This window comes from Platichthys flesus, chromosome 10 (assembly GCF_949316205.1).
Source record: "Platichthys flesus chromosome 10, fPlaFle2.1, whole genome shotgun sequence".
Taxonomy (NCBI): Eukaryota; Metazoa; Chordata; class Actinopteri; order Pleuronectiformes; family Pleuronectidae; genus Platichthys; species Platichthys flesus.
The window spans coordinates 26106837-26122865 of NC_084954.1; the positions used below are offsets into that span (position 1 = coordinate 26106837).

Consider the following 16029-nt stretch of genomic DNA (forward strand, 5'->3'; position numbering starts at 1 on the left):
TTTAAACATGATGTACTAAAATAACAGAAATAATGTATTTGTTTAACTCGTCTAGGTTGAATACAGACTTTTAATCAAACTTTACATTGAGATTTATATTTCAAAAACAGTTGTATGGTGCTTTAAAATAAAATGTCCTGAGTTTCTTCCTGCACATCGTCAAAAATCCTCTTTTGTGAATTGTTGTTTTCGCTTCATGGAAGAGAAGAGCACTGCATAAATGCTGCAAAAGCCTACCATCCAGTGGATCAAAGTGGTACTAATAAGGAAGGCATCTATGCAAGTGCACACTGTTGTATTTTATTGCACTTGTTTACCTTCCTGAGGATAAGAAATTAAAAAAAAAAAAAGATGATAAATATGATAATTATATTAACTTATAGTAAATAGATGTGAATTAGAAAATCTAAGTGTTCTAAAGTATTTTCTCTTGTTTACTGTTATTACTATTTAACAAATTACGATTTGGTCGAAATCACCTATCATCAGATACATGAGCAAGCATAACAGAAATCCGAAATATGTAGATCATGCATATACATTGAGATAATATACGCTGTGGTTTAGTGCTTAATAAATAATGAATTTAATTTATAGACATGCATGAAGGGAACGATTTCAAAATAGATGATGCGAAGAATGACAGTGATTCTTTCCAAACTTGGCCGTTGTAATAGAAAATTCTACTGTTCCTGTAGTGCTTGTAAACACAACACAGGTCCAAATTTACCTAATCATAATTTGTAATCTGATACATCTGCATCAGTGACCAGGCTAACATTAAAACATTGTTTGAAACAATGTTTGTCACCAGTAGTTTCAGATGAGTCATTGAATGTGTGTGTGTTCTGAAACTTTCTCTAAAAATCTATTGTTGGACACTGTGCCAGACTGTGTCTAGACAAAGTTCCTGTTTCAATGCTGTTTCTTAAAGGTTGAACCTCTGTTTTTTATATACTGTTATTGTGTTGATCAGATGATCTGCCTGCTCCATGTGTGCAGTAGTTGTGTTTTTGAAAGTTCCAGCTACTGTTTTGCGGAACTCGGAGGGGCTTCTTAAACTGCCAGTTCTGAGATGCTCTTTGCACTCTCAAGCACACAGCCTTGCTCTGTGTTTGACTTGTGTCCGAAGCTTCGTAATAAAAGACAAACAAACTGTTTGTTTGATTCACTCTTTATTCCTGACAACGACATAAAATTGTCATCACAGTTTGGTGTCAGAAGTGGGATGCACAGGTGAACATCGGAGCCGGAGTTGGACAGCTTGGCTAACGGGGTCGAATACCGAGCCCGCCTCGTACCCGACAGACACGGACGGAGGACGCTCCATCTCCGGACCAACCGATCATCCCTGCTAAATTCCAAGAGACGAACCTTTGAACGTCCACAATTTAATTGGGGTAAGAAAGTCGTCATTTTTTGAAAGGAATAATTGAATAATACTGAAAATTGTAGGATATTCTGGCCATATAATCCGAGTTGTAGGATATACTGATCAAATTAGGAGGATCATATAATCCGAGTGTAGGATCGTCGTCGCGCTAATCTGAGTGTAGGATACAAAAATAATATCCGAGTTTTGCCGGGCTTTCGTCGCATTGACCCGAGGAAAGACACAGAACCTGTCTGAATGTAGGACGGTCGTCGCGCCAGTCTGAAAGATATTTAACAAATAAATAAATATCTTTTTAAAGGTAGGGTTGTCGTTGTATCAACCTGAGTCAAACATTTTTAATTAATAGATATCTGTTTAGAGGTAAGGTTGATTGTATCAACCTGAGTCAAACATTTTAATTCAATACATGTCTTTTTAAAGGTAGGGTTGATTTTATCAACCTGAGTCAAACATTTTATATTAAACAACGTTTTCTTTTTTAAAGTTGTGTTTATGCACCTTGAGAAGTCCTCTATAATATCGGTGTTCAATAGAAACTTTATCTTGTTTTTCACGTCTGACATCGTCTGCGAAATATTGTAAAATAAATAATTGGTTTAGTTTGAGATAAAAATCTGTTGGAAACAGATGAAATTATTATTTTTAAATAACCTGATAAAAGACAGAAAAGTCTACAAATATAATAGGATTGTGTTCAGAAGTCGCTGAATGCAGATACTCACACACACACACACACACACACCAGTACAGTCATAACCGAAGTCTGACTTCCCCATCACGTACACAGCAGACTGGACACACACACACACACTCAGAAACTCTAGTTTGCAATAGCGCACAAACTTGACCTCAGAGTGACACTTCCTCATACAAATAAATAACCAGCGCACGAACTTGACCTTAGATTGACACTTCCTCAAAATGAACATTGAAGTAGCGCACAAACTTATTGGCATTTTTTCGAAACATACACTTACACACACACACATCTGCATTTCCTGAAATTTCCCAGAAACACAGAGACACACACACACACAAAGACAAAGAAATAGGAACACAGACATGGGAAACACAGATTCAAAACCAGACCCAGTACAATGGCATTCTCCCATTATAAGGGATATAAAGGGAAAATATGGAGATGAATGTTGTGAATGTTTAGAAGTATGGGTGAGACAACTGGGTTTCCCATCAAAAGGAAGTCTGAGTGGAAATTAGTTGTCAAACTTACGTGCGAGACTGAGTCTTGAGAAAGATAAAATGATAAGTCAAAAGAGAGTAAAGACAAGCCATTTGGGAAAATGTGCAAAACATGAGAAATGTTTAGCACAATGGGAAAAAGAGTCTAGGCTGCGAGAAGAACGCAGCAAACAGGGTAAAGTCGTCAAAAACGAATCCGTCTCTACTCCTACAGCTCACTATGTGTTGTCAGCACATAATCCATTTGTTCCATCTCTATCATCACCCACTTCACCTCCACCGTATGATACTGAAACTAACCCACCTGTTGTTGTTTCTAAACTTTACCCTGCTCTGCCACACCCCGGAGCAAATGCAAATTCTAAGGGGGAGGATGGGTGTCCACCGCCGCGTCCACACCAGCTGCCCCCGGTCCACCTCCAACAACAAGTCCATCCAGCTCAGCATGACCAATACGCCCTCAACCCCAACGCACCTGACTCTGAAGAAGATGACAAAGATGAATCACTTCTTCTGACGCCCGCCATAACCACACCCGCCCCAATGCCCAGTCCATCGCTGAAGCATGAAACCAATTATCAGGTCCAACGTCGACAAGACCCTCATCAGAGGATGGACCGAGTGTCACCTGCCAGAGATAATCCTCCATGCAAGGCACGCGGAACACACTGAGAATTCAAAGAAAGACAAACAATCCAACGAAGATCACGGGACCATGATGAAAGCCCTCGCCGCCTCTACCACGGCTTTGACAATGTTCTAAGAGGGAGGCAGAGGCCGCTTTGATCGTGGACGTCCCAAACAGAGACACGTGGCAGGCAACAACTATCGCCGTGAAGGACCAACCCGCTATGATCACCAACGTGACTACAATGGACGTGATGATGGGTGTTTCGTCTGTGGATCACAAGAACATTGGTCTCAAGAATGTCCACTACAGGGAGAGGTGGCCGAGGAATGCGAGGAGGACGAGGTGGTCGATCCCATGGACATTTCTCCCAGGCAGATTGACCTCTTGGACCGGGCGATATGACGCAGACACATACACACACACAACACCCACAGTATGGCGAGGGCATTACTGATTTTCTTTCTACCCTTCCCCTCCAAGCCAAACCAATAAGCAAGTTAACTTACATTGTCTCCGTACACCACATTGCGAGAAACTCCCAACCACAGACTTAATAGTGTAGGGTGAGACGGTGCAGTTTTTGGTGGACACTGGCGCCACAAATTCCGTCATTAGGACATCTGAGTGCACTCTACCGCGCAGGGATCGTAGTACCACATCAATCTGTGCAAATGGAGGTTCAGTAACAGAATTCTTCTCAAAACCTGTCCAGTGCAGCTGGCCTATTAGCGGCCTGCAATTTGACCACCATTTCCTGCTTTCTGATTCATGTCCAGTAAATTTGTTGGGACGAGACCTGCTAATCGGGATGGGTGCGGTCTTTACATGCTCTGACAAGGGCATTACGATCTCTCACGCCCCTGTAGATCCCTCCCAGCTGCGACTGTATAAGGCATCGTCTTCCACACATATATGTCTACAATTGGCACCTGGACCAGGAAGCTGCGCTATCAACACTGCAGGCGGTCCAAGGCTATATTCCCAAGGGCCTACAAACCATGAAAACTAATAACCTCCACTGCACAGCACATGTGTCCGAGGGACCAGCGTCCTCCTACCACCAAACCTTTCTTAAAGAAAAGCAGGATGTCATGCTCTCTGTACATGTTCTTTTTGATAAATGTCAAGTTGCAATGTCTGTTAACCTTTTTCCCAACAGCCTAACGTATTTTGATGTTCCTAACTCGGCCCCACATATCTCCATTGCTAAACATGCGTCTCTGCAATGGCAGGACCTCGGAATCTTTGTTAAAGAATGCGACATGGCCGACGATGGGAAACCAACATCAGATTCCCATGTCGAATATTCACCTTCGGTCTGTGCTCACTGCGTGCTCGTTGAACTTGTGTTACCAAACGTCCCCTAGCTCTTCGTCATTTGTTCTTCACACTCCTCTCCCACAGCACTTTCGACACCGCCAAATTCCACAGACTTGCCCCCACCATTACGACAGCTACCCGCTGAGCTGTGGGCAACTCACAAATATGACGTAGGTCTCATCAAAGGCTGCGTTCCCATCACGCTCACTCCTAAATCCGCTCACCGGCCACATCGCCAACAATATCCCCTCCGTCCAGAGGCTATCGATGGCATTCGTCCATTTTTCACCTCACTTCTCGAAGCAGGCATGATAGTGCCTTGTAGAGACTCTCCCGTTCAGACTCCGATTTTCCCGGTAAAAAAGATCCGCCCTCCAGGCCAGCCAACCGAATGGCGGTTTGTACAAGACCTACAGGCCGTCAACTCTGCCATCATACCACCAGCCCCCACAGTCCCTAACCCTCACACAATCCTGTCCCAGATTACATCCACTTCCACTTGGTTCTCTGTTGTTGACCTCTCTAATACTTTTTTCAGTGTCCCTGTAGCTCCAGAGTCTCAGTTTTGGTTTGCTTTCTCGTTCGAAGGCCACCAATACACCTGGACACGGCTGCCACAGGGTCTCACCTGTAGTCCTCACCTCTTCTGCAGAGGCCTGGCAGACAGCCTGTCCTCCCTTGTTTTACCTTCTGGGTGTGCCTTACTCCAATATGTTGATGACCTCTTGGTAACAGCACCATCGCAGTCTCTCTGTAAAACAGCGACTCTCGCCCTCCTACGCCACTTAGCGAACACAGGGCATAAAGTCTCCCTCTCTAAAATCCAGTGGGTAAAGAAACAGGTCACATTCATTGGCCATTTCATCTCTGCCAACGGTCCACGCTTACACCCACATGGGTCGCGGCCATTTCAGATATCCCAAAACCATTGACTCGCAAACAAATGTCATTTCTAGGCATGTGCTCCTACTGCTGCCAGTTCATCCCTGACTTATCTTGTATGGAAGCCCCTCTGAGGGCCATCCTCAAATCCTCTCCTCATGCATCCACACTCACGTGGACCCCCGACTCCTCTGAGGCTTTCATGTCACTGAAGCTCGAGCTCCAACAGGCCCCCACACTGGGCATTCCCGATCCAACACGCCCTTTTGACCTCTACGTAGATGAACCCGTTACGGGTGTATGACTTCCGTTCTCACTCGACCTCACGGCAGCCGCTCCCGTCCCTGCGGGTATTTCTCTCGTGTTCTTGATCCTGTCGCCAAAGGTTTCCCGCCCTGCCTGCGTGCTTTGGCTGCATGTGAACAGGCCATCGACGCTGTTCGAGAACTCACAGGTTTCGCGCCTCTTACTGTTCATGTACCACATTGTGTTGCTTCCATCCTACATGATCAGCGAACCTCCCACATGTCAGCTGCCCGCTGGACCAAATACAACACCACACTTTTAGGACTCCCAGATGTTACTATCCGTCGTTGTTCTACACTTAACCCAGCCACTCTTTTTCCTCTTCCCTCTGATGGTGAGCCCCACTCTTGTGTGGCGGCCCTCCAACAGGTCTTAACGCCACGACCAGACCTCTTGTCTACTCCCTTACCTAATTCCGACCTTGTCCTGTATGTCGATGGTTCGACATACTGGACGAGCACTTGCCGGCTTTGCTGTCGTTTCTGATGATTCTGTTCTACAGATGGGTTCCCTTCCTGGCCACCTCTCTGCACAGGCAGCTGAACTCGTCGCCCTTACGGAGGCCAGCCGTCTTGCCGCCTCACGTTCTGTCACCATCCATACGGACTCTCGCTATGCGTTTGCCGTCGTCCATGACTTTGGGTGCCTATGGCGGCACAGAGGTTTTCTCAAATCCGATGGGTCTCCAATCTCCCACGGTCCTCTTGTGGCCTCTCTCCTAGAAGCCATCCTTCTTCCTTCCTCTATTTCTGTCTGCAAATGTGCCGCTCATACGACCCTGACAGACACAATCTCCACGCAACACGGGCTGCCCGTGAAGCTCCTTCTTTCTCTCTACTCTCTTCCCCCACTTCCCCAGTCGCCTCTCTCACCGACCTCTCTTCCCTCTACACCCCTGCTGATATCCGTCTCTGGAGGGCCTCTGGTTCCTCCTGCCTAAACCGGGTGTGGTATGGCCCCTCCTCCGACTTCTCCTCTGTAGGTCTCCCTTGTCTTCCCCGCGCTCTCTTTCCAACTTATGCTAAATTGACTCATGGGCTGGACCATGTGTCAAAAGGGGGGATGTGCACAAAGGTCACGTCACAGTGGTTCACTAAAGGTTTCAGCTCATTCGCATCTAAATTTTGCGAACGTTGTCTAATCTGCCTCCAAAACAATCCAGGGCGCTCAAAACCACTGACACAACCTGCTGCACACCCTCCAGCCTCTTGTCCCTTAGAACATCTCATGATGGACTTCATTGAACTAACACCCTGCGAGGGGAAGAAATATTGCCTGATAGTGGTGGACATGTTCTCTAAATGGGTCGAAGCATTCCCCACCAAACACGCCTCTGCGAATGCTGTCGCGAAAGCCCTGTTGACAGAAATTGTTCCCCGCTGGGGCGTGCCTGAACGTCTGTCCTCAGACAACGGCTCTCAATTTGCAAATTAAGTTATCAGAGAACTAAGCAAAAGACTGGACATTGACTTACGAAAACATTGCAATTATCACCCACAATCAGGGGGCGCTGTAGAGCGAGAGAATGGCACTCTAAAAACAAAACTCACTAAGTGCATGGCAGAGACCGGCCTAAACTGGATAAAATGTTTACCACTGGTATTGATGCAAATACGTTTCCGAACCCGACCAAAAAACAACCTGTCCCCCTACGAGATTCTTCTTGGTCCCACCCAGAACAGGGTTGGAGCCCCACGCCGTTACTGACCTGCAAACATGCCTGCATGATAACGCCCTTGTGTCTTACTGCATTAATCTGTCACGAGTTTTGTCCTCCACCAGAGCACGAGTACAGGCAGCGCTGCCCCAACACCACTACACGACCTGACCCCTGGGACACACATCCTAGTTCGGAACACCAGACGGAAAAGGTGGATGGATAAACGCTGGATAGGACCCTTCCAGATCCAACTGGTCACCCACACAGCAGTAAAGGTCGCCGAACGTCCCACCTTTATACACGCCAGCCACTGCAGGAGAGTTCCCTCACCTGACGTCGTCCCTCCAGTCATCTCCTCAATACCGGACCCCCAACAACAACACGATAGCCCCTAAAACAAACAATCAGGTGAAGTGCTAGTAACCTCTCCCTGATTCCCAACATAGCCAACCGTTTCAGAACCACCGCCAACTGCCTCAACATGCTACTACTCATGCTGACCATGACCATCATCCACGCCACGACTCATGTTAACCAACTACGATCCCCTGTCCCAGATGCCCAGGGATCATCAAACTCAGAATTCTAGAATCATTTCTACCTCGATGTTTATGAAACGGCATTTTAAACCTTTTTGGAGTAATGTTGCGGATGTTTTCTCCTCAAGCCTACAGTATGTATCAATGTGCGTAACCAATTTTCGGGTGTTGATCAATACTAAAGTATGATCAAAAGGGAGGAAATGTAATAGAAAATTCTACTGTTCCTGTAGTACTTGTAAACACATCACAGGTCCAAATTTACCTAATCATAATTTGTAATCTGATACATCTGCATCAGTGACCAGGCTAACATTAAAACATTGTTTGAAACAATGTTTGTCACCAGTAGTTTCAGATGAGTCATTGAATGTGTGTGTGTTCTGAAACTTTCTCTAAAAATCTATTGTTGGACACTGTGCCAGACTTTGTCTAGACAAAGTTCCTGTTTCAATGCTGTTTCTTAAAGGTTGAACCTCTGTTTTTTATACACTGTTATTGTGTTGATCAGATGATCTGCCTGCTCCATGTGTGCAGTACTTGTGTTTTTGAAAGTTCCTGCTACTGTTTTGCGGAACTCGGAGGGGCTTCTTAAACTGCCAGTTCTGACATGCTCTTTGCACTCTCAAGTACACAGCCTTGCTCTGTGTTTGACTTGTGTCCGAAGCTTCGTAATAAAAGACAAACAAACTGTTTGTTTGATTCACTCTTTATTCCTGACGACGACATAAAATTGCCATCACATCGTCCTCCAAACAGACGGTCGACTGGTCAATCCTCAGTCTTCCCCATCTGCACTCCGAAGAGTATCATCTCATAAATGATAAATGCACTAATTGTAAGTTGCTTTAGACAAAAGCATCCACCAAAGGACATGTAATGTAATGCTGCTTGTTACATTTTAGAAACAATGGAAAAATTGCAACATGCTTTCAGGACACTGGTGCAGAGGTGCACTCTTTAACTAATGTAACTATATCAAGAAATGGGTATTTGCTGCGTTCTAAAGCTATTTTTGAATTTCCAGAGACACACACTTTGGACAAAAGTTATGGTTGAAACTCGACTTAAAACTAGGATTGTTGTATCATAATTATTTACATTGGAGCACAGTTTATTGATGAATTATGAAGCATAAACTTGTGTTAAATATGCAGTTTGGTTTTCCTTTCTTGGGGAAAAAGATAATTTATCCATCACTCATCTCAAGTGGCCCACACACAGCTGGGCCACTGCCAGAAGTCGGGATTCTCTTCTGACACATTTGCATCATTTTAAAACAGAAGCTGACACTGCAAGAAAAGGAATCCCTTCATTAGATCATCCTTTCATGTATAAGACGTATTGTAAGGACCTGTACATGAACTGTATCCGCCGTAACAAAGTTACGAGTGGAATATATATAGCAAAAGACGAATTGTACATTCAAAAACATTTAACAAGATCACATTGTTGACTTACTAGAGGCTTTTATGGTCCATGTTGGCGATGTGGCGCATGCTGATGAATTTGTGCTCCAGCACCTGACGGGGTGTGATCCTTCTGTCGGAATCAAGCTGAAGCATCGTGTCGTATTTCAAGCAGCAGTGTCTTGTCGAAGTCGGTGTTTGAAGAGAGGAGACGCGGACCCAGAACTTGCAGCATAACAGAATTTATTACACAGAAGTTTCACAGGTCAGACGGGCTCCATGGTATGCCCGGAGAAATCACAAAGGTCAGATAGTGAAAATCTGGCTCGCCTCCGCCAGGCAAGACTTTTTAAAGAGGAGTTGTTTACAACAGAACTATAGATAAAATGACGTAGCACATAGGGTCTATGCCTAAATTTGGACATGTTTTTAGGAACTTCAAGTTGAAGTCAACCGCTAAATCTTTGCTCCTCCCTTAGCAGGTCACATACTGTACGATAGGTCAAAGATCATTCCAAGGAGGGGGACGAATAACTCAAACTCAAAACTTAAGAGGGTAGCATGCCATCATTGTATATACACATGTTAGAAAGTTCCATTAGCTGAATTTACAACAGTAACATGCCATCATTGTATATAACCATGTTAGAGCTGAATAAACAACATATATAACCATGTTGGAGCTGAATATACTACATATTTCCCCCCTACGAGGCTTAACAAAGTCTCGTAACCATACAGGTGTATAATTCCAATAATAAAGCAACTGTGTGTAGGAGTGAGAGTGAAAAACCTGTCAGGCAGCCATCTTTCCTGAAATATCCATCAAACAATTTAGACAGGAAAATTCTCTCACGGTCCCTCTGCCCCGGCAACCATACATAGTACTCCTACACCACTGAAATGAAGAATTCTAGCAAATTGTGCAAGGTAATTACTTTAAGCAAATACATATTGAACTCTCAGAAAATCTTCAATATTCTCCTCCTCCATATTCTATCCAGCTGTTGCATTCACAGGCAAACTGTCCACAATTATAACATTCTTCTGAATGCTGTTCAAAATTTGGATCAAACCTTCCTCTCCAGTTCTGCGCTTGATCAAAAGCTGACTCTTGGTAGGAGATGACTGGAACCACTGATGATGGCTGGAACGATTGGAGCTGACCCTGGTTCAGCTGTGAAATGTAGTAGTGATTGATCTAGTGGAGCCTGATTCTGTATAACCAGAGCTTGCTTCTTAATTTTCTTATTATCCACCAGTTGTATTTGATGGAGTTTTCTGACGACCTCTTGGTCTTGTTGTCTCTGGTCATGTTCCTTTGTCCTGTACAGCACCACCTGATGGGCTATATGATCTGTATAAACACCTTTTTCCATGCTTCCCAGACCAACAACCTCTGCAAGTTTGCTCCTCACTGTTAGGGGCAACCCCTTCTGTATTTTGGCTCTCAAAATTGACTGCTCCATTTGATTCAAATCCGGGTCATTTCCTGTGACATTTCTCCACACTTGATGAGCTCTTGAAACATAGGCTCTTGGGTTTTCTTCCTGTCCCAGTGGTTCCATAAGAATGTTGTCAGGATGTAAATTTGTCGGAAAGGTCTCTTTCAGCGCTCTACACACTCGACCTCTATTTGCACAAAACAGCTCTGAATCATTCACAGCAGTTCCCACATATTGATCAAGTCCAGCTTTCTCTAGAATATCTCCCATAGCATGAACTCCAAGGAGATTAGCCAATAGTCTCTTAATATCTCCCATGGCAAGTTGCTCTCCCACCATGATCTCTTCCAACTTTGAAATCCAAGAATGGGCTCCATCTTGAAGAATCGGTAACTTCTCAACTATGCTTGACATATCTGTAGTCTGCCAAGGCTTATACTCCAAATTCTGCCCTCGGACGACAACTGGAAGCATCTTCTTGGGTGCAGACTGTTTTCTTGAGCGCAAAGTATTTTCCATGCACAATAATTGGAAGCGTTTTTTCTGCAGCACTTCCCTCTGTGTCTGCAACTCCTCTACCTGGTTTTCCAGTGTTATTTGTCTTTCTGTTTGTCTTGTTTTTTCTATGTCCTCCTCTCTCTTATCGTTTGCAGCTTTAATCAGTTGCTGTCCCTCATTTTCAAACAACTGGAGAATGTCAAGTTCTATTTGTCGCTTTGCTTTACGGGCCTGTCCCTTCTTACCTCTCTTTTGCGCTGCCTTGTATGTGGACACAAGTACTCACATTATTCTACTTACATCTGGGTTCATAGTCCCCTCTACCGGCCATGGTCTGTCAATTTGAGACCAGCGTTTATTCCATTTTTCCGATATTTTTGCAATGCCTTTAACTAATGGATTATTTTTCTGTACTACATCAACAGGAGTAATTACTTTTGGACTTTTGGTGTCCTTCTTCCCCTTACTAGCGGCTACCTTTTGCCAATCCTCATATCTTGTTTTAACTGACTACAGCATATAGTTTTTCATGTATATGTAAGCAGATAAATGTGCTCTATCAATCTCCTATAATAGCTCACAAATGAAAGCAGGTTGAAATGGTTATCAGCAATAATAACTATAGATGAGAACACATACAAATATGTAAAATGCAGATTTTTGCTAAAGAGTTTGTGGATAAAACTGTACCGGCCTTGATCAGACTGAAGACAGGGGCTGTACATGCAGATGTCAGCAAGCCTCAGTCCGTGATGCACCGGGCAGTTGCATTCTCGTCTCTCCACCTCAAATCCCACTCATCGTAAGGGAAAAGAAACAGACAATGATTTAGTATCTTTACGTCCTTTTAACAACAACACAAGCGATTCAGTATGATTTGCAAACATTTGCACCCGTTATCTAGGAAATAAGCAATTCAAAATAGTCTGACAGCTTTCAGGTCATACACAGCTGAGATCATTAAAACAGTCCAAGTCATAAACTATTTGGACAGTTTGTATATGTATGTAGAATCCAACAAGCAATTTTAATTCTTAAACCAAACACCATAAAGACTTTTTGTTTTAAACTCTCAGTCACCCGGCCCATGTCTCTCACAGGGGGGGTTGTAAATTACAAAGATAATACCTTAAAAATACCCCTCATGTCGCTATGCTAAAGCTTTTAGAGGATTTATGTTCCCCTTGCACCCCTTCTCTGAACAGATGTTTTCTCTTAGAGTGGCCAAGAAGAGGTCTGAAGAAAAACTTAATTTCATTTTTGTTCCCTTTCAGTGGTTGTTGTTTAATTTAAGCAAAAATCATTAACCTCCTAATTTAAACCCTGACTTGTTCAATAGTCAAAGTTCCTTTGATACTTAAACAAATTTTAAAGTTGCCTAATCACTTTAAACAGCTCTCTCTCCTCTGTTTTGAGAGTCTATTTAGATGTCGTTTGCAAAGTGCATAAATGTAGTTCTGATTATTTGTCAAAGTGACGCCATTTGTTATCAGATTTCCCATTTGTAACCGTAACATATATATATTTAGTCAATCATAGAACCATTTGTTATTAGCTTTAGATCACAAAAACTATCGCCTGCTGCATTTTTCAAACACAGCTAGAACAGAGCAATGTCCACATATATCACACACCTCAACACTGAGGTCCTACTCCCCCATACCAACGCACACAGCACATGGAAAAAAACTGCAGACCAACCGAGATATGAAAGGTGTGTTTTATTAATTTAAGTCCTCCTAATGAGGCTCATTATTTTATTACGTCTGCTTATAAGGGCAGCTCATGGTGTCATTAAACCACTAGTTCAAAAGTCACCTTACTGTAATAGGAGCTCATTGTGTAACTACAAGATTCATGTTCATATGTTTATTCATTCATATTGATCTAAATCCCGACCAGGAGACAACAAAATAAACACACACATCCAAAAAACACTGCATATTCCCTTCACAATTTTTTCTTTCCTTTCTCACACAGCTCAAACACTGTAATGATACCATTCTTCATACACATACACACACACACAGACCACTGTTTGAGATGGGGACATTCCTGTTATACACACACATCTGGGAGGTAGCTCCCTGCAAACAGACGCACACACATTCTCATCCAACAGCTCAAGAGCTCATCCAAACCACGAGCATGCTTTTTGCCGCTTTTCCTTATTTCCATTATCTTAATTTTTGCTACCTTTTGAGATGTAAATCATCCAATGAGCTGCATCAGACAATGTTCGTCAACAAATGTCAGAGTGGTAACAGTCAATTGAATTTTTATTTTTACCATCTCCAGTTATTAAAAACTGACCTGGTGAGGTTTTTACGGCCCATACTAACGCTCCTTCACTGAGGGATTTCACTATTCAAATTCAGCGGCTCATTGATCATTTCCTTAACCTTATTTTTCTCTTTTACTCTTTCTCTCATCACTTTACATTTAGTAATTTATTCAAATTGACCTGGGCCCAGGTTGTCCCAATTTTTCTCTATAACTCAATTCCTGTCTATTCCTTAGCAGATTGTAACACAATGGTTTTACCATGACTTACAGTTAAGAAATTGAGGTACCATTTTTCTTAATCCTGCACAGATTTACCACCTCATCTTTACAATCTAAGCTATTCTACACTATGTCCTATTTTTACCTTATTTCATTCCTTATTTCATTATTTATTTACCACTATCTTTACCCTATTTCATTCGTTAATTAATGTTACCTTTTCCCCCCCTTTATTTGCGACGTGTACTTCGCAAATAAAGTCAAATTTAGCACGGAGCCTCTCCCCACACATCAACACAACAAGACACATCCCCAAAAACAGGTTCTTTAACGGCGTGACCCCGTAGCAGACACAGAACAGCTAAGTGAGAAATGCTCACCCTGGTTAAAGTCGTCTGAAGATGCAGCAGTCACAAATCGTCTCCGTTCGTGACGCCAATTTGTCGTATTTCAAGCAGCAGTGTCTTGTCGAAGTCGGTGTTTGAAGAGAGGAGACGCGGACCCAGAACTTGCAGCATAACAGAATTTATTACACAGAAGTTTCACAGGTCAGACGGGCTCCATGGTATGCCCAGAGAAATCACAAAGGCCAGATAGTGAAAATCTTCAGCTAAAATCATTAGCTGAATTTACAACAGTAACATGCCATCATTGTATATAACCATGTTAGAGCTGAATAAACAACATATATAACCATGTTGGAGCTGAATATACTACAATCGCCTTCAGCAAGTCCACAAACATGTGGGCGTCAGCCATCTCTGCAACTTTATCTGCAGAGTTGCCATTGCTGATGGGTCGGGTCTAAAACACAAACTTGTCCTCGGTTAGCTCCGGTACTGAATAAAAACCTCTCTAGGACATTCCGAGTGTTTTTCTTCCTAAAGGAACAAGCTCATGTTGAATGTTCTTAAAGAAGACAAACATGCAAGAGGCCGTCCAGGGAGGTGAACTTCCAAAATCTGTTCTCCATTGGTTGCTACCCTGTCTCTTTGTGGTACTCCTCTGGTGTCTGTTCAGAAAGTTGTGGGGTTAGCAGAGTGCATCAGACTCGCACAAGCGTGTAGAGGGAACCAAATATGTTACAGCAAGGCAGACACGAGATGGAGATAGAGACATTTGAATATAACAAGCGGTTTCATGTCGGCACCTTGAGTTTCCAGACAGAGGTGGTTGAGTCTACGTTTCTCTTGAAGAATTGTGGAGTTTTACATCCATGGTTGAGCATGGTGTCGGGTAGCTGACCCTGAGTCTCCATGATGTATCTGATCTGAAAATACAACACAGCTTAAAATTCTACCACAGTCCAGGTGAAGTACTATTTATTTATCTTAATATTATGCACATATGTATATGTACCATTTCATATTCACCCAATCCAGGGTAGAGCATGGACCCGAGTTACATCGCAGCAGCAATGCAGCCTAGCGACCACATGTCTATGGCCTCTGTGAAGGGATGCCCCAGCATGATCTCTGGGGATCTGACAGAGGAGTAACAACCACGATCACATAAACCATGCAAAATATGTGAGTTGTTTTGAAGGACTCCTTAATAACTCTTACTGCTATATTTGTGTGAATGGATAAAGACTTGATGTTTTTATACTCAGTTAAAATGTTTTTTTGTTAATAATACGCCACTAAGATCCGTCATGGTTCCAGATGCTCACCGGTATGGAAGGGTCTGAATATGGGAACCCAACTTGGCAGCTGACACGTCAAACGCCAGTCCGAAGTCGATCACCTTGACCATGAAGGCCTCCCGTAGCTGATCGACCAACATGACGTTGTCCAACTTGAGGTCTGCGTGGAGAATCCCTGCAGCCTTCAGGTGGTTGAGCGCATGGGCAATCTGAAAATTTAATTTCATAAAAATGTCAACAATGTTCCACCCGCATATATTTCCATACTGTTTGTTAGTGCACAAAGGAACACAGGAGGACAGACCTGCTGGACAATTGGTCTAATCTCTATCAAGGAGAGAGGTCTGAAATATCGTTGCCTCATGAAATCAAGGAGACTTTTGTCCAGGTGTTCAAACTCCAGGCAAAGGTGTCCTCGGTCAAAGAATGACTGGTACCACTGGACAAGGTAGAACGACTCCAACGATCTAAATTTCTTCAGAGCAGCCACCTGGAGATACATGGCAGGCCACAGGGACATTGTATATCAGCTTAATGTTAACTTAAACAAGGAAGTATGTGAACATATGGATTTTAGATGGTATAATTCACAC

At 43.3% G+C, this 16029-nt stretch overlaps 2 long non-coding RNA genes across 2 annotated transcripts; one reads left to right on the forward strand and one right to left on the reverse strand.

Annotated features, from left to right (window-relative positions):
* The first annotated feature begins 675 nt into the window (after positions 1–675).
* LOC133962425 (uncharacterized) lies at positions 676–8625 on the forward strand. The gene is made up of 2 exons (XR_009922120.1): positions 676–1400; positions 7518–8625. It is a non-coding gene; the product is annotated as an uncharacterized LOC133962425 (long non-coding RNA).
* Positions 8626–14351: 5726 nt separating this feature from the next.
* Positions 14352–15649, reverse strand: LOC133962484 (uncharacterized). Its single transcript, XR_009922126.1, has 3 exons — positions 15464–15649; positions 15151–15274; positions 14352–15061 (listed from the first exon to the last, which is right to left on the reverse strand). It is a non-coding gene; the product is annotated as an uncharacterized LOC133962484 (long non-coding RNA).
* Positions 15650–16029: the final 380 nt, after the last annotated feature.